The sequence below is a fragment of the Platichthys flesus genome, chromosome 7 (genome assembly GCF_949316205.1).
Source record: "Platichthys flesus chromosome 7, fPlaFle2.1, whole genome shotgun sequence".
In the NCBI taxonomy this organism is placed as follows: Eukaryota; Metazoa; Chordata; class Actinopteri; order Pleuronectiformes; family Pleuronectidae; genus Platichthys; species Platichthys flesus.
The window spans coordinates 6,770,390-6,789,206 of record NC_084951.1 but is presented as its reverse complement, the minus strand read 5'-3'; the positions used below and the strand labels follow the sequence as shown (position 1 = coordinate 6,789,206).

Below are 18,817 nucleotides of genomic sequence, written 5' to 3'. Positions count from 1 at the left end.
ATGTGGGAGGACTTGGTTATAAAATGTTCACCAGGTACAGAACAAAGAAAGACTTCCCTTGTAGATACTTCGATACGCATGTCAGAGGTGCAGTGGAGGAGCATTGTACCCTGAAGGCTGTGCAGAGCTACCTCCTGTAAGACGGTATCTCTTTCTGCTCTGCTGTTTTTCTACCAATATTCCAGTTGAGGAAGATACCTGATATTTTCAACATTGTGAAGTCACTATCATTTTTATCCCTTAGTGTAATAGTAAATAGATACGTGTATGGCAGTGTACCCTCCAGTCAGCGATCATGGAAAGACAAGCATAAATATGGACACATTTTATCACATGCGCTTCCCATTTTCCTCTTCCTTATTGTAATAACTCACATGAAATTGAACTATTATTCATAGCAGCTTACAGAGGTGGTAACCTCTATGTCAGAGATAAATCAGACAACTTTTACTTCCAGATGAATCAGGCTCCTGCCTTTCAACATCCATCCACACAAATCTTTCAACGTTAAATATGAAGCTGGTTTTAATTGATAAGGGATTTCAGCCACACAATCGGAACAGAGCACATGTGGATGACTCAGTTTTTCAGAATTAGAAATTAACTCTTAGCCCGGCAGTGCCTCATCAATCCAAGACAATGGGACTTAGAGGGAAGGATGCTCCCGCGTGCACATATGCATCCACTAGTGCGGTAATCTGAGCAGCTGAGTGTCATCCACGTAACCACATCCTCTTCCTCGGTGTGGAGAGGAGGAACCCGAGCCTTCATCTCCCTGAATGAAAAGTCCCTTGTCATCACTAATATGGGCAGGAATATCAGCATTTAATATGCACAAGGGGACGACAGAGGTCAGAGCAGGGGCCCAGGATAAGAAAACACTGCACAAATTCATGCAGATGAACAGAGGGTGGTGGGAGTGGAAAACACACACAACTTATTATACCATCCCTAGTACTGTGATGTCGTTTTTTCCCTCAATCGTCAGGACTCAAAGTAGAAAGAGACTCTTATTGTCACAACGTTTGAAGGGTTTGGGTTGTAACAGTGATTAGTGAAGTTCCCACTGGTGGACGGGAGATCAGAGCAGAGTTTGGAGCTGAGGCGAGTAGACTCAGTTCATTTATAGGAGTCTATAAACACTAGAGACCGGACTATCAGGCAAAGACTGGAGGGGGGTAAGGCTTTTATTTTTCCGCTGCTGAGTGTTGATCTGCTGATGATGATGATGAGTTTAATCCACAAACACATACACACACAAACACACACACACACACACACCGATGGTTGTCCTTCTATCTTAGTGAGGACACTCATCGGCATAATACATTCCTGAGCCTTTTACCATGACCTCAACCATCAAAAAAATAAGTGCTTAAGCCCAACCCTTAAACCAAGTCCTTGACCCCAAAAAAGTATATTAAAGGTGGGTCAGAAAGTGAGGACTCACCCACACACACAAACACACACTATGTCATGTCTCCATGACTTCAGAGGACATCTAACCTTAAAATGCACTGATTTACACCATGAGGACTTGCTTTGTGTCCCTGTAAGTTAGACAAGTCCCCTTAATATGACTGTGGGAAACACACACACACACACACACACACACAGCAGACCTACCACTCCTGCTTGATGACAGGAACAATCATTTACTCTGAACAGCAGCAGCCTTTCATCAAGACCATATCAAAGACAGTGATTCCTGTAAAATAACTTTATCACGTCATTTATGAGCCTCAACCAGGCTTTGCATGGGCCACATGAAACCGCGGCCTCTGTCGCGTCCAATGCTGCCACCTATGCGCGTCATGGAGCGGTGCGTCTGGCGTTGCGCTTTTACGCAGTCACGCAGCCAGGGGGCGCACTCCTGTCGCCAACCCCTCTCCCTCTAGCTCCCTCTCCCTCCCTCTATCTCTCTCCCTCTCTCTTTACCAAGGGATGCCGGAGTCTGAGCGCGGCTCCGCTCTCATTCATGCTGAGCGCTGCTCTCCTGTGCGCACGGAGCTGACGAGCTGAGCTTTGGAGCCGGGAACCGCCGCTGCTGTCGCCGCTGCCGCCGCTGCTATCTGACAAGCCCGCTGGGAATGGAAATGTCTTCTGCTTCAACTCTCACGTCCCACTAACATGCCAAACGCGACGGACGGATCGATGCGTAAGTACCCGACAAACTTTTTCTGGTTGTTCTCCATACGCGTCTTGGAGCTCGGGGACATCCCTCTCTTTCTCCGACCCTTCCTCTCACCAGTGCCCGTCCTCCCCTCATACCTCCAACCGGTGTCTCTCTCCCATCATCGCTTCCTAACGGGAACCCTCACGGACCCGTCATGTGCTTCAGGGGATAAGAGGGTTTTTTGTGTTGTTTCACATTTTGCGCACGGAAACATCGCATGGCTTGTGATGGTGCTGGTGGTGGGGGGGAGCAAGCAGTCGCATGCCGAGGATGCGCATGGACGGATCCCCGAGTTGAACTGACCGTCACCGCTCATTTTCCACCTCCTCCGGTGGAATCAGTCAAGTTGTGAAGAAGGTGGAGGATTGCTTTACTTCTCTGGCAATGCGCTGCGGATTCCGGATGTGGTGTGGCACCAGGGACTGTCAGCGCGTTGGAGTTGGAGCTCCACGGGCTGGTGCATGTGCCACATGCCCGGGCTCTAATGGATGGCATGGATGGCACATCGCAGGACCACGCACTATAGGAATGTGGTCGCAAGATGCAATTAGACTTCCAACTCTCCTATTCGCTAGAAACCATCCGTTGCGCAACACACACACACACACACACACGCAAACGCATAAAAGTATTACAGGAGTTTTGCAGTTGAAGCAGTTGTGATTTAATGTGACGACTCTGTGTCGCATCTATAAACACTGAAACACACTTTGCGTCCGTTGTGCGCGTGCATGTGCTTGTAGCCTATATAATTGTGTGCGTGCCAGGCCAGTTATCCTTCAGTGAGACCACTGTGTGTGTGTGTCTGTGTGTACGCGTGTTTGCAAGTTTTTACGTGCATGCAGCAATGTGAATGTGTGTGTGTAGGTGTGTGTGTGTGTGTTTGTGCCCCAAACTCACCCACGTACATACACGCACACATTCGCATTTATAGCATCATCATTTTGGAGTCGCATCAACGTGCTTTGACAGTTTTGTGTCACCTTATGAATTTTTGACTTGAAATGCGTAGGTGAGGCAGACTGGCTGATTTTGAGAGACAACGGGCGCCAAGCCATCGTTTTGGCTGCCAAGCACATAGAAGACATCTCTTTAGGTGTGTGTGTCTATGTGCGTGTGTGTGTGTGTGTGTGTGTGATGGAGGCAGAGGAAGGAAGAGTCTTCTCTGAACATCCTCTCATCTCCTTTTCTCTCTCTCTTATCTCACTCGGGGGTGAACTTATTAAGATGTGTGTGTGTGTGTGTGTGTGTTTGTGTGGGGAGAGAGAGATAGACAGAGAGAGAGATAAAAAAGAAATGATGTGGGTGCTGTGGAGGAGATGCAAAGAGATGTATGGGGAACACAGCCTTCCTCCCCGCTCTCTTTTAAGTTTGTGCATGTGTGTCATGATGTTCCTGTGCTGGGAGCGCGTTGATAAGACAGACACCCTGTACATCACCTCCACTCTGTAGCAGAGGCGTGACATCCAGAGTGACGGCATGCACGGCTGCGGTGACATGATGAGTGTGAGACATTTAACTCACCATTACTCCTATAACCGCACACTGTTTTCAGAGGTTTAAGCCCAAAATGAGCCGGAATCCGACTCGAACGAAGGCGGCGCAGCGTGTGCCTTGAGCTGCCTTTAACCTAATTACCTAGTTTATTCTTGGAGTCTTTTATTATTAATTTGTTCTTCGAGGAGATCATCCTTCCTCTCCGCTCTCTATGTATCCACCTTTCTATGTATCACGGGCGCTCTGTGGGTGCTGTAACTGATGCTCAGTCACATATCATCCCATGTGTCTTTTGTTCCGTCACACAGTTAAGGCAACCCTATTGTAAGTTCATGCTTTCTTTTTTTTAAAGCTTCAAAAGTGGGACTATTTCCTATGTGAGGGGACTGATGTGACACATCGTTAAGACGGGATGTGCAGTCATGCAGTGTCCTAACATCGGCTTCATCGAGAGGTTTTTATGTGGTTATTGTCAGAGATCAATCTGTTATATTGTCATGATATTTGAAAGGTCTGCTTCAGAAAACGTAGTGACATGTTAAGATCAGCGCGGAGGCACTTTTTCTTGGGTGTGCAGTTGAATTGGCTTATTCTCTGTTCAGGGAGGAAGCTTCTTGTGCTCTTGACCAGGTCTAATCCTCATGGAGCTGCACTGACACTGACTTTTATTAGCCACATTATAAGTGAGAGTGGACTCTGCAGGCTCACCACCTTGCCCAGCGGGAAACCATTGTGTGTGGGCAAAAGCACCAACCGCCTCAGGAAGAGAGAGTGTGTGTGTGTGTCTGTGTGTGTGTGTGTGTGTGTGTGTGGGAGGTCAGGGAGGCGGCGGTGCTGGAGTCGTGTCTGCGCTCTCAGCCCTCAGTGGCTCAGCCCCCAGCTGAGATGAGAGCACCAGACTATCGACCATGCACCCTGCGGTCCGGCTGCGTCGAGCCGCTACATAACCTCAAACACCTGTAATAAATAATCCCGGCAGGAGAGGGGGGAATGAAATAACCATAAAGCCGATTCGTTATGCTGTTATCACACGTTGCAGTTTGAGAACCTGAGGGTTTTTATTCCACGTTCCTTTACAGTGTATATTTAACTAGTGCATGAGCAGCTCGCAGATGTCAATGAACTAACATGAAGGCAGATATGACGCATGTGATATGATAACACCAAGTAAGACGTATCAATGGAAATGTTGCACACAGTCACACTTGCGGAGGTGTGAGGTGTTGATGGACTAATCCCTCCTTCAGATTGTCTCTCTCAGTCCCTCTAATAAGAAGGGATCAGTTTAAAAATGATAATTTAATATTTATTGGCATGGCAACAGTCCATAGTGTTAAAATGTATAAGATGCAATAAGTTTACATTTAATTATCAGAATGCTCCTCGGAAATTGGCAATTTGTCGAAAAATCAGATTTCCCCTGGAGTCCAGAGAATTGTGGTGGTCAGCTAACGGCAGTGGGCGGAAGGTGTCTCAGTTGAGGATCATGGTCGTGGTGGGATGTCCAGTTACAAGTCCGGAAGTAAGAAAATCACGATGATTTTTAAGAGAGCAATGTCCCACAATCATCTTGCTGAGGGAAAGTGGGCAGAAAGGCAATTATACATATACCATATTCGGTTGTTGTGTTTAATTCAACATAAGGGTAAAGTGATATTATAGGAGATGAGCCACTTATTCTTGTTTTTCCTCTTCCTTTCCTGATCAGCCAGTAACAAAGTGTTTACAGCTTCCAATTTCTAGACAGAGGGAAGAGAGGATGAGAGAAAAATAAAGAGAGAGAGAGAGAGAGAGAGAGAGGAAGAGGGAGGCAATGGAGCTTTTAAGTTCCCAGCATCTTTTTGATGCAGCCTCCGGGCGGAAAGGCCACGGCAGATCAAACAGGGCAGGCAGATCGGAGCGGTCTCTGCTGTAAGGGGACGACACGATTCAGACGCTGCACGGAGGCGACAGGTAAACAGCGGGGTGGGGGGTGGGGTGGGGGGGGGGGCACCCACGTTCACACGCCGCCTCGTTGCAAACGCTCCGTTCCGAAGTTCAAAATAGGACTTGCAAGAAGCTTAATTGTCGTCAGGAACAGCGTTCAGGATCTTCAAGCGAGGCGAGAGGCGTGTGGGTGGATGGGGGGAGCTGTTTCCTATTCGGGTGTGAGCAAGGATCATTCTGCCATTGTTTTGTCAGCAATTAAAAGAATTTCAGCAACCCATTTTTTCCCTCTGCTGCTGCAGACAGTGCAGCGTGTGTTTGTTGTCCCAAATGGCCAATTTCTGCCTTTATGATCTTACTGTCGGAACAGTTGAGGCTGCAGTAACCAGTTCGGTGTGTGCGTGCGTGTGTGTGCGTGTGCGTGTGTGTGTGTGTGTGCGCGTGCTCGCAAACACGACCCATACCTCGATGTGTAACTGAACGAAACCACTGAGCCTGTGTATCTCCATATTTCACACAGTCACTCGGACATCCTCCCTTCACCTGCTTCTCTTCTTGTATATATTTAGCACCGGACCAATGTCAAACCTAGAGGATTTCATTCTGGATTTTTCCGTGTATACGTCTTTCAGATGCAGATCATTCCTCTGATATCTGTACTTCTCCGTTAGACTTTCGCCGGACAGTAATACCGTGTAGGAGAGAAAATCTGAAAAGGAGTAAAAGGTAGAAGGTGAACAGAGGGGAAGACTTATTCTTTTTTTCCCCATAATTTAAAGAACAATGTCAGTTGTTCTGTAAAACTCTCAAATTGGCTCTTCCTCAGGAGGCCTCTACAACACAAGCAAATCCTTCCAAATTCTGTATGTTGCATGGGTTTCTGAAACTCACAGGCTATTTTCCATCTTGTTCTTCTGGAATTCTCCCCCAGGGAACCAGGGGAAGCTTTTTCTTTCAGTGAAAATGTCTATGTTACACTCCCATACAGTCTCACAGAGAGGAAACTGTTCAGCTGCTTGAAACTCAATACTCAGAGTTCACATATCATGGTGTTGTAAAACGGTGCACTGCAGACGCATCTAAACTACCCAGATGACGTCTGGTGATTTGCACCAAATGGCACCAAAGGGACAAAAAGGACAAAGATACAGAGTTATTAGCAAGTCCGGCTTTCTCTAGTGTTTATGACGCAGTTTGAATTTCACCCTGGAAGAGCTGTCACTTCCTTTGGAGACAGAAATGAAAGTGTTTGATGACAGCGAGGATCAGCAGAAAAGATGGAGAACCGCTTTTATGTTCCAGCTTGTAAAGTTTTCCTCTGAAAAAGTGTTTTACCGACGGACTGGCGGTGAAAGAATGGGGGATTTTGGGAGGTCCAAAGTGGGGTTGAGGAGTAATAACTGGTGCTTGTGAAAGTGAGAGGACGGCTGAGGCTGGTGATATACAGTGTGCACTGCTGGCTGGGCCTGCTGCTCGCCGGAGGAGGGAGGAGAAGTGAGCCGACGAAAGAGGCTGCGAAATAGGAATGTCTCTAGGGTTAGAGTTCAAATGGGAAGGAAACGGCAGATGTGGCTCTCCATTTCCGTCCATTTTTGGGACAATTTTCTACGTAAACGTATGTTGAAATCCATAATTAAAATAAAACGCCTATGAAAACCTATTAAGTGAGCTTTTCAAGTGGAGAACTGGTCATCAGGAATTGAAGAACCATTCACAAACCATCCTCATGTTTTTGTTCTTGGAGTCAACTAATTTTAACCATTTGTCCAGCTGTCTAAAAACGAACAAATATTTGTTGGTAATATTGTAATACACTATGCAATCAAATCCAAGTAATACTTTAGATGCTCTAAATTCAAGCTAGTCACATGTTTATTCTGACCTCTGTTGAGAAGGATAAAAGAAAATGAAAAAAAATAACCCGGAAAGAAAGCGAGGGAGTAAAGTCATGGAGAAAACAACTCTTATGAAAGAGGGAGAAATAGAAGGAAATGAAAGAGGAAGAGAAGAGGTGGAAGCAGTGATGCAAAGCGAGAATGATGGTTTTCCTGACAATGTGACTCACATGAGAGGACGCGCAGAAAGACGAGGGGATGGATAGAAGCAAAGGCTTCTATCCATCCCCTCGTCTGGGGTTGTGCACTGGAAATTCTGGTCTTTCTGGAAGAAGTGATTAGGAACTCAAAGAAGTGAGGAGAGAAAGGGGGATTGAAAAGAGTTGATGGGAGATATAGAGAGAGTGACGTGGTTGCTGATCAAGATTTTTCTCGTGACTCAGAGCACTAATGGTGCATGCATACCGAACGCAAAGCATTTTTGGCCCAATGTAATTACATATAAAGTCAATGAAAAGACTTGTGAAAGATTTATTGAATGTAATGTTGTTAAAGCCAGACAGGGTTTGGAATGAAAGCCACCGCAGACAGGTGACGGCACACACGCAGGCTGGTTATCAAACTGGCCAATGGTCAGCCTTAGGTAACAGTCGTCCAGGCGCAGCTCCTGGAGAAGACGGTTAAACTCCCCGAGCTGCGTGCACCTCCAGATGGACACAATGGTGCCGGTATTTCCACCACAGGTACCACGTAGCAGTTGTCATTTCAGCCACTAGGTCTCCTCTTGTTCAAGTAATGCCACACGAACATGCACATTGGTGTGAACACAGAATGGTACAAGTAAGATTGCAATGTGTGCATTCACAAGCTCTGGGTTTCTGTCGCGTTCCTTTTGCAGCAGCGGCCGTGAACACGGGCTGTGTTCCCCTGCTGCATGTCCTCCCTCCTCACTCCCCCGCGGACCTGTGCTGCCTTTACACCCTAACAATAAACACCAACACTAATCAGAAGTTATTAGGTCACGGACAGGACTGAAGTTTACTTTGTGTTTGTTTGATTTCCTCCAGAGTTTATGAGATATGTATTTAAACAGATTTACAAAAAGTCCAACACTTTGCACGGACGTAGTTCAACTGCTACACACAACATGAGACGAGACGTGACGCACACAGCCAGCACGTCAGAGTTAAAGTGACCGGAACAATCGGGATTCATGATCCAACATCATGGATCTGTTTGTGTGAAGAGGAACAAAGACAAGCACTCACACACACACACACACACACACACACACACACACACACACACACACACACACACACACACTCACACACACTCCTGCAGAAGAAGTGAAGCAGCATTTATCCAGGAACATTAATATGAATTCTGCAGTTTTTTTTTACGAAGATCAGTTCAACGTTTGAGTGAATAGAAGAGAGCAGAGCCTCTTGTTGGCAGGCGCTGAGTAATGCACCTCATGCGGTGGGCTGGTGGTGGCGCTCGGCACAGCAGGAAGTCCGGAGTGATGATGGTAACTTCCTAAATCTACTATCGTCAAGGGAGGTTTCAATCAAAAACCACAATCCTTTGTAGCTGGATATTTTGTGCAGGTGAAAACGGTTTATGTTCAAATGCCCTTTTTAAAAGCAAGATGTCTAGCTTTACTCTCAACTTCTGTGTGAGAGGCGTTTTCAAAGAAGCAATGCAGTTCCAAGTTGAGCTGCAGTGTAACGTGGGACTTATTAGTATCCTATAAAAGAGCAGTCTTGAATGCACTGTAACTTCACTTTTCAGCACAGAGCCAAGCTTTGACTAACTCAACTGTTTGGTTTCTCCTGCAGCAACGCAGAGTCGAATCATCCCTTATTCCCACTTTGGGGCCATGCAAAGCTCACCAGGAGTCCAGTTACTATTCATATCCCTCAATTATAAAAATAACAATAAGGGGAAGCAACAAAATCAGAGCATTTGTATGGTAAGTGTTTCATCAAGCTGCCAACAGAACCAATTTGCCATCTGGGGAAAACACAAGGTAAACAGACGTTGTCATCGCTCTTGTGTTCCCGACACTTTCAGAGGGATCCTGACAGGTCCCTCTTGGCTCCGTTGTGAAGGAGCCGCAGTGAAATGACAGGAATGACAGGGCAGAAACGCCGAGTCAGCGGGTACACTGACACTCCCCCAATCATCTTTCACGCACAGCCCCGCTCACACACTCTGAGGCTCATCTCATTTTATTGAGTGCTTAGTCAGTCACTAACCCGCACGTGTGAGGGAGGGGTGGCCATCGGGTTTTGACCGTGTGTGTTTTGAGAAATGGGATAAGAGATCCATGTGTGCTGCGTCCTGTCACACAGAAGCACCGCGTCCACGTTACTGCGTTTTCTATCAAAGTCATCCCTCCACGTGTTCAAATAGAAATAGACGACCTTCACATTTTCCCATTATCCAGAAACGGAGCCAAAAAGTCCTGGTATACTGTGCACCGCCATCTTGCAGAAAACAAAAACCCATTTGACTCTGCATCATATATTGATCCAGGGCTGGAGCCGCTGTTGCAAGGTCCCATCGATACATGCGCTCGACGAAGCTGTCAGTCTCAGCTGTCATCATAGCTTCAAATAAGTAGCTACTAATCAGTAGATTGCACATCTCCACCGAGGCCCAACAGTCCCTTGACTTCAATCAAGCTGCCTACAATTTCACTCATAGATATCAGTTCTCTAAATGGGCGTGATTTTTTATTTAAGATTATTGAATCATGGTGATGATGTTGAAAAATCAACAATTTAGCAGGACTGGAAAATGGGAAAAAAATAGTTTGGTGGTTTTTGTGTAATCTTGGTTAGAAACAGGACGGACTAACATTACCTCCTTGGCAAAGGTATTTAAAACCACCTTACCGGAAAAATTCCCCCTTAAACGTAACTGTTTTGTTTGGCCCATGTCTCCACTAACAGGGAGGAGCCAGGGTTTATGACCTATACTGCAGCCAGCCACCAGGGGGCCTGAAGCCTTTGCTTCAGATATGGGCAGCCTCATGCCATCTCTCTTTATATACAGTCTGCGTTGAGCTCACCCTAAAAATGTAGTCACTTTTTTAAAACAAACTGGGCAACTGCACCAATGGGTCTCAGGGGAATCAAGCTTGTGGCGCAGATGGACCAGTGCTCTCTCATATGGGCATTTGCTCTGAACTGGAGAAACAGGTACTGCTCTAAAGCAACTGGCTTTGGCTTTTGCTGTGTGATGGATGAACTTCTTGCTTGGGTTGAGAAATGAACACTCTCTGTTCAGTTTCAGCCTCCTGGAGTGAGATTCATCCAATCCGGCTCCGCTTGCCGTCCTCCTCCTTTGTCTTGGTATCTTATTCTGCCAGCTTTAAATCCCCTTGCGTTCTGTCTCAAAGAAGGGGCACAGCTGATAAGACACAGTAACGGTGTAGTGTTGATAGTAAAGGCTTCCGCTCCTCCACAACAAAGTAAACCATAGGGTCAAAAACATCCATTCAAGGCACCTTGAGGTTTGCTGTTTGAAAGCGGCAGAGCTCTCCTTGGCCGAAGCGCTGCCTTCACACTGCATCGGAGACATTTTTAAGGCAATGCACAGGGACAATATAGTTTTCCACAGACGCGTGGGGCTGCAAATGGGCTGAAACTGAAGAGAAAATGTTGAGTTTGGTGAAAGCAACAGTGACACGAGCGGAGGAGAAGCTTTTGTCTAGTGAGATGAATTTACTCAATAACCTCTGCCTAATGGGGCTGTCTATTATTCTCTGTTTTTGTGCCTGTCTCTCGCTCCTATTTTTTTCCCCTTTCTCCACGGCTTAGGTATTGTGTGCCATTATTCTGAATGCCTCTTCCCATCTCTTTATTCGCTCTTTGCCTCGCTCTCTTATTCTCCCTGGCCTTCATTCAGTAAATTCACATGAAAGGGAGAGATAAATAATTCAGTGTATTTCAGTTTAACAGCTGAAACAATATGAAGTTTGGGTGTTTTTGTGACGGCAGGAGCTTTTGTTCACTTTCTTATTTGTCCAGATCAGAGTTATCAGTACGGCTGACATTCGGTCTGATTTTACACGGGGTCACATTGGTGTGTGTTGGAAAACAACACCCAAACACACTGTCTCCTTCAAAATAAAACAATGCTGACGTATGATGTCAATTTGCGTACAGAAACTTTGATTTGACTGGAAATGTTTCTATAACCGGGACTTGATCCTGTTTTATAGGTGATTTTCTTCCAACTCATCTGAACATGTCTGTGAGGAGGCAGCGTCAGTCCGTCTGTCTGCAGCCGATCAGCCACTTTGCACCTTATTGAAATATCTCAACAAATTTAAAACTTCCGATTGTATCACTCTCAGGGTCAATCGGAAATCACTTTGGTGATCTTGTCACTTTTTTTTCCAGGTTTATCTTGTTTATAACCAATGTTGCCTCCCAGCAGTGTGAAGCTTGCTTGTTCCCCATGTGTGTGAGTGGGCTTTCTGTGGCTACTCTGGCTTCCTCCCACAGCCCAATGAGCTAGAAAGGTTATGTCGGTTGGAGAATCTAAATTGACGGTAGGTGTTTGTTTCTCTGTGTTGGCTCTGTGATACGCCCCGGGTGTACTGCTCCTCTTGCCTACTGTCAGCTGGAATTGGCTCCAGCTCCCCCTGCTACCCTTAGGAGGATAAGCGTTATAGAAAATGGATGGATAGATCATTTTTGACCAAATATTTGCTAGAGTGGTACACTGGTGGCAACCTGTCTGAGCCCAAGAGAAAACAAATCAAGCCGGACCTCAACCCAGTCTTTGTTTTTCTTCTGTCCAAACCTGGCCCGAGCATGGTGCAGTTAAAGTAAACTGCAGAGTTTGTGTTACTCTTCCCCCCCTACATTCACACACGCGCTTATTGCTTGTTTTTGTCGATCACAGACATGTGCAGTGTAAAAAAGAGCTACCTGACTCCTATCGACTTCTCTTCCACACTCTGACGCATGGGTCTTCGCTTGTTTCAGACCGACACAGTTGTTGTGTTCCTGCCCAGCTACCGACTTGTTGAAATAGAAAACATGCACTTGAACCCATCTGAGCACTCATGAGCGCGTCGGTCTCAAAATGAGTTTTTGTCAGGGCTGCACTCGTGGTGCTTTGCTGTCTTGAGGCAGTAGAAAGTGAGATATGTATATATACGGCAGTAAGAGGTGAGAGCACAACACGCACACACTCTGCCAGTTCCACACGGATTAAGTGAACCCACGTTTCCTCTCAAGTGAAGTATTCTTTCTCTCTGATTGGTTTATTGGGTGTTAGCACCCATGCTTAATTAAGAAACTGGAGTACAACCTTCTGAACCTTGTACCCAGGGCGGTGACCTTTTTTTCCACTGTCAAACTAGGAATCGGATTTGGACACTTAGATCATTCAGATCATTAAAACGGAGCCTAAGCCTTATGTCTATTGACTTGGACTGTCTCCGTCCGGGTGTGTCCACTCAGGTTTATCTCGGACAAAAGCACTGGTGGCTGTTTTGTAGCGTCTCCTGCACCACATCACAGGATTCTCTCCCAGCAGCAGCACTGCTCCTCATTCTCACTTCTTCTAATGGCGTTAAATCTCAGACTGTGTTTGGTTTTCAGTGTGGTCTTACATAAGAGTCCAGGTCCCACTGTCACCATAAGTCACATCAGTTAATGTGAGACACCCTGAAGATGCTCAGGGTTTGTTGTGTTCGAACTTTCTCCTCCATTCACTCTCTTCATCTGCTTCTTTGTCAGTGTAGATTCAATGTATGACTGTTTTATTTCTCCCTCCTTTGCTCTCAGCCTGACTGGTACTGTTGGTTTTAGAGATCTCAGCAGACTGACTAGAGGAGGCTTTGCTGCAGGCTGCTCCTTCTCCCTAATGAGAGAAAAGGAGCCTTTCGCTGCGTACACACATCTCTACACTGCACGTGTGTGTGTGTGTGTGTGTGTATGTGTGCGTGCGTGCGTGTGTGCATGTGTGAGTGTTTGAATGTTTATGTATGTGGTTGTGTAAAATTGCTTGTGTGAAATAGTATGTGTGTGTTTGAGTCAGCATGTTTCTGTGTGTCTCTACGGGGTTTGTTTGTGAGCATTTGTGTGTGTGTGTGTGTGTGTGTGTGTGTGTGTTTCATGTCTTGCCTCTCAACACACTGCTTCAAATTCTTTCCTCTTGTGAAACCGAGGAAACTGAACAGTTTATGAGGCTGTTGAACACAACATTTCATTTTCCCATTGTGTGCTGATGTACTTGACTGACTTCACTGTATACTGGGAATTCAACTCCATCATTTCTTCTTGTGTCGAACTACAGTAAGAGCTCAGTTCATCCATAGCTGCACCAGAGATGGTCTTTGTGCGATATGGTAGAATGTGTATATGTGTATGTTTGCGAAACAATACGTTATACCTGAAACTGCAATTTTTTTCTATTTCTTTTTACTGGTGAATTAATTCATCATTTAATTGTGAAAATGATTGTAAGACAAAACTCCATGTGTTGTTGTTCGAGACGGACAGAAGGTTAACATTCATGTAGAGATGGGGGGATTCTCTCACGCTGTGCAACATCTTCTTTTTGTTGACCTGTGGTCGGAGCATCACTAAACTGAAACATGTCGTGAGCTCACATTTGGTTCTCAGATTGTTGAAGGCTGTTCAGGATCCTATATACTGGGATTCCACAAAAAACCTGGATCTGTACCTGATCTAACTGAAGTGTCAGTGAAGATAGGGCTCAGTGTGGGGCTCACAGGAATATTCACATTAATTATACAGATATTAAAAATGGTAGAATGATTTGTAACTAAAATCAACCTCTGACATCATAGTAGCAGTATTATTTGACCATGTTGTATATCATTGAGCTCGATCCATGTCTCTGTCGCTGTGTGTGATGAGTCTATTCCACATGTCTGATGTGTAGCCACAGCTGCTCTGGGGATTACTCTTGAGGCAACACAGTGAGAGAAAGAAAGCATGAAAGAGTGTGAACTGACCAGAGAGCCCTGCCACTCTGAAGGGATTAGAAGGGGTTAAACTGCAGGGCGCGATAAAGACTGGCATTCTCTGTCACACACATAGGCTGCTGGTTTGTGTGTGTGTGTGTGGGTATGTGTGTGTGTGTGTGTGTGTGTGTGTGTGTGTATGTATGTGTGTGTGTGTGTGTGTGTGTGTGTTTGTTTTGTTTGTTTGTGTGTGTGTGTGTCTGTGTGTGTGTGTAAAAGATGCACATCTACCATTACCTACACAATCCACATTGTCATACTTGTATATGTCTTTGCATGTATGTGCTTCATACATGCAAAGACACATAGTTGTCTTTGTGTGCGCATGCACGTATGCATGACCTATAACTACCATGGGACAGCCATGCAGTTCCATGGCTGAGCAGCAGGGTTTACTGATGGTTTTTTCTCTGCATACTGATGCTCAGAACTGGGAAAAAAAACGTGCACGGAGAGAAATACAGAGTAGAAGGAGAGTTGAGGAGGAGAGGGAGTGTGTGTATTTGTGAGTGTGTGTGCGCGTGTGTGTGAGAAAGCTGGTGAGACGGACACAGTGAGGAATTGCTGCTTGTGCTGCTGTTTAAGAGACTTAGTGGCTGTAAGGTTTGTACCACAAAGCAGTAATACAGTGCAAAGCCTCAGTTTATGTTGTGGCCGTGGAGGTTTGTGTTACATGGAGGAAAAAAAGGTAGAATAAACTCCCTCTTATCATAAATTAAAGGATGATACACGTTTTCTCGTGTTGTTCACCGCTGCAGGTGCCGACTGGGACACAGTTATTATTATTATTCCAGATGAAGAATTTATTATATTCTTTCCCGAAACATTGTGACAGAATGATGGATATTTTTCCACTGGTTTTATTTTTATGGACCTTTCCCTGAGTTGCCCTTTTACAAATCAATATGGGGTAGCACTGATAACTTGTTGACAATAAACAGAGGAAATGTATGGCAGTTTGTCTCATCCAGTTAGAGCTGAACCTTACATGACTGCTACATGGGACAAACATCATGTCTTTTAATTTATCGAATTTGATTGAATTATGAATATTTCTATTCATTTCACCTAATATATTTGTTCCCCATCTAACCACATGGGGAGAGTAAGAAACATTTTTCTTTTTGAAACAACCAATTAACATAAATTGTTTTGACCTGAAAAATAAACACTTGGCTTTGGTGTTTGATTCTATTGAAATACGATGGGAAATATATTTAGTGCTGGAGGAACGATGAAATTCACTAATCCTCTTCATGGTTGAAAAATCTCCCAGGCAGTTTCCACTGGAGAAAGGGATGACCAGTCCTACTGCAGCCAGAGGCAGAGGTCATGCTACGTGTGCTGAATACACTCCTGAGTTTTACAGCTACCAATGCAGCATAGCAGCTTCTTTCTTACCTAGAATTCAAAGCTGCTATCAGAGTCCTACCAACTACAATTCTTTGCAGCTGAAGCTCACAACCTTCCTGATGGTTTTAGCTTGCAGCCATCAGTTTTTGCCAAAGGACCAAACAACTTCCCAACAAAATCCAAACTGCTCCGGCTCATTCAACGACCAGTGTTCTCGACTAAACGATACAACGTGCAGAACTCCTCAGCAGAACTCTTCAGCAGCCATGCTGTCAAACTGACCCCCACCCCCCCTTCCCGTCCTGTTTCGGCGGCCTCACCGGGTTCTGGAAATGATTACCATGCCAGACAGAACAATCAGATAAGGCTGCTGCTGCAGCGGCTGCAGAGGGTTCATGGTTAGAGGTGAGAGGTCACATTCCTTCCTCTCTGATTAGATCCACTCTTCACACTGTTGCACTGTAAACTGTCACAGCTGTGCGAGTGCACAAGCACCAGAACCAAAGCCTCAGCACATCACATTCTAATAATTGCTTCAATAAGATCCTTGGGTGATGTCATAGTGAGTCATGGACAGTGTGATGCATAATGCACTGTGTTATGAATGTAGAGCAGGAGACACGACTGCAGGAAGAGATTGAATGATTGTGTTTGTCGCGGTGAAGCGACCCACCACAAACTGTCACCCCTGCTTCGTCCTCAAATAGATTAAGATACAGACAAAAGGGCCTTTTATTACAATCCAATTTAATGAGTGATGTCACCCTCATACATCTACATATCTGTCTTTGTTGAAGTGGATCTGCAGTCATGTGCAGCTGTTCGGAAATTCCTTCTCCCCTTGCCAATCCGAACCAAACCGAGCCATGCCAGGCTAATCGTGGACAGGGCTAATGCAGCCATGGATCTTTATGTGCTTGTCCTGGTCCAGCGTTTCTGGCACTTTGCTTCACGCTTGGAGTCACAGCGCATTTTTTCCACTTTTTGCCGGCTGGAAAAAGAGGCTACGGGGCCAGAGCGAGGGCTTTCTGCTCTTCCACACAAACACACATGCACAGACACACTCCTTCATTCATGCCCATGGCCCGGCTTGACCTCTTCACATGGACGATTGCGAGTGTGATGCCGTGTCTTAACATCCGTGTACTTAAGTATGTTCATCCACACACAAAAGAAGTCACGTGTGAGCCAGCGGTGCCGCCCCCAAAAAGAACACCAGAGCAGCCGATGGTCGACATGGGCGTGTTCATTACGTCTACACATTAACGGCTGCTGATGTTCCAGCATACATGCGTGCCTGCTGGCGAAAGAAGACGTCAGCCACAAGGACACAAGAGAATCACTGCTCAAAGGCGACGAGCATATCACTCAAACATCTGCTTCTCTCAGTGAGTGAGTAAGTTGGAGAGCTGAGTGTTGCCCCACTCCAGAGGTCCTTTAGGGAAATGAATGTGGCTGATACACCGAGAGTGGCCAGCGCAGCCAGATTAACAGATTTTATCGCAGCAAATGGAACTTGTTTTCACAACCTTTGGAGCTTTCTTTCTCGTTTTTTTTTTCTGGCACAAAAACACACAGTCATGCTGACGTTATTAGTATGCGGCCCCAGTCTTTCTGTCTTTTCACAGTCTCTCAGTGTTTAAGGAAGAAATCTATCTGGACATATATTGCTGGTTTTGGTTTGTTCCAGGTTTCGGAGGCAAGGTCACATAGTGGATATTTGTATCGATACACTAGTTTATTATTCATATGTTTTGTCTAAACATCTTTAATAATGACACCTTTGAGATGACTCATTCAGTATTTTTCGGCTTAATGATAAAAGTGTCACACCTTATCACATATCAATAGCTTCTGCTGTTTATCCTTTCTTTGATCTGAAAAAAAAAAAAAAACTGCCTCGGCCACCTGACAGCATGCAAGCGGAGACATGGAACTAGAATAATAAAAGTAAAAAAAGTGCTGTTTATAGCTTTTCCAGTGCTCTGTGACATAAATGTTCTAAAAAGCTTATGGAGCCAGTCAAACACAAATAATAAACTGAGCCTGTGAGAAGATAGTCAGCCCATGCCAAGTTCCAAGAACTAAAAAATGCATCATGAGCTAATTCAAAATGTTCCAAAACACTTGAAATTCGGGATGCAAGGCCTTTGACGGGAGCTATCACTTCTCGAACACTGGCAACAGCAACATTTGCTGTATATGTTCACAAAAATGAAATATGGCCCCACATTGTTCGCCAGGAAATACTAGCTCACAAAACTAATGCTTGTTTTCAGATAGAAGGTATTTGTCAAAGGCAGAGCGGCTCTGAAGGCAGATGTATTCTTATGGAGTGAGTCAAACCTGGAAACAGTTTTTCTCAGTGTGCAAGATAAATCCAACTTGGATCCCGCCGCATCACAGACAGATGTTTTGTTTGGATATAAAAACGGAAACGTGAATTTATGACATGAGGGAAGTCAGCAGAAGAGCTGTCAGTGAAGAAGTCATGGAAGTTGAGCTGTGGTAACAAGTCTTCCTTAATAACTGATACCTATTCAAAGAGGTGCTTCTTGTCTTGTCACGTTTACAGTAGTTTAATGTTAAATCTTTGCTTAACTAGAATTTGCTGTTCATAAAGTGATGAATCATCTCACTGGCTTCGTGCAGATATTTTTTTGCGTAACTCAAAAATGATGCTTATCATATTCAAGTATACAAGTTTAAGCCGTAGACGATTTCTTATGTGTTTGGAGAAAATCGACTGCTTTTATGATCAGTTTTATGCAGCCTTGTCTGAGTGTTATGCTTGATCCAACCTCGGTTCAGTGTGTTTATACTTAATGAGTGAAAAAGCACGTGTGCAGATTGACAGGTCGAAACATTTCACGAGAAAAGACTGTCTAACATGAATGGAGAGGTGTGTCAATGTTTAAGGTATTTAAACCAAAGAAAACAATTAGAAGTTAGTAGAGGCTGTATCTTTAAGCAGAAACAAGAGATGTGAGGCTGGAAGTCACTGAGACTCCT

The 18,817-nt window shown here is 45.1% G+C and overlaps 1 protein-coding gene across 1 annotated transcript in view; it reads left to right on the top strand.

The window, feature by feature from the left end:
• Positions 1 to 1,994: 1,994 nt before the first annotated feature.
• LOC133956924 (plexin-A1-like) overlaps positions 1,995 to 18,817 on the top strand; it is a 192,594-nt gene continuing 175,771 nt past the window's right edge. Inside the window, exon 1 of the mRNA XM_062392292.1 lies at positions 1,995 to 2,158. The gene's annotated coding sequence lies outside the window, so the exon portion shown is untranslated. The remainder of the gene's footprint in view (positions 2,159 to 18,817) is intronic.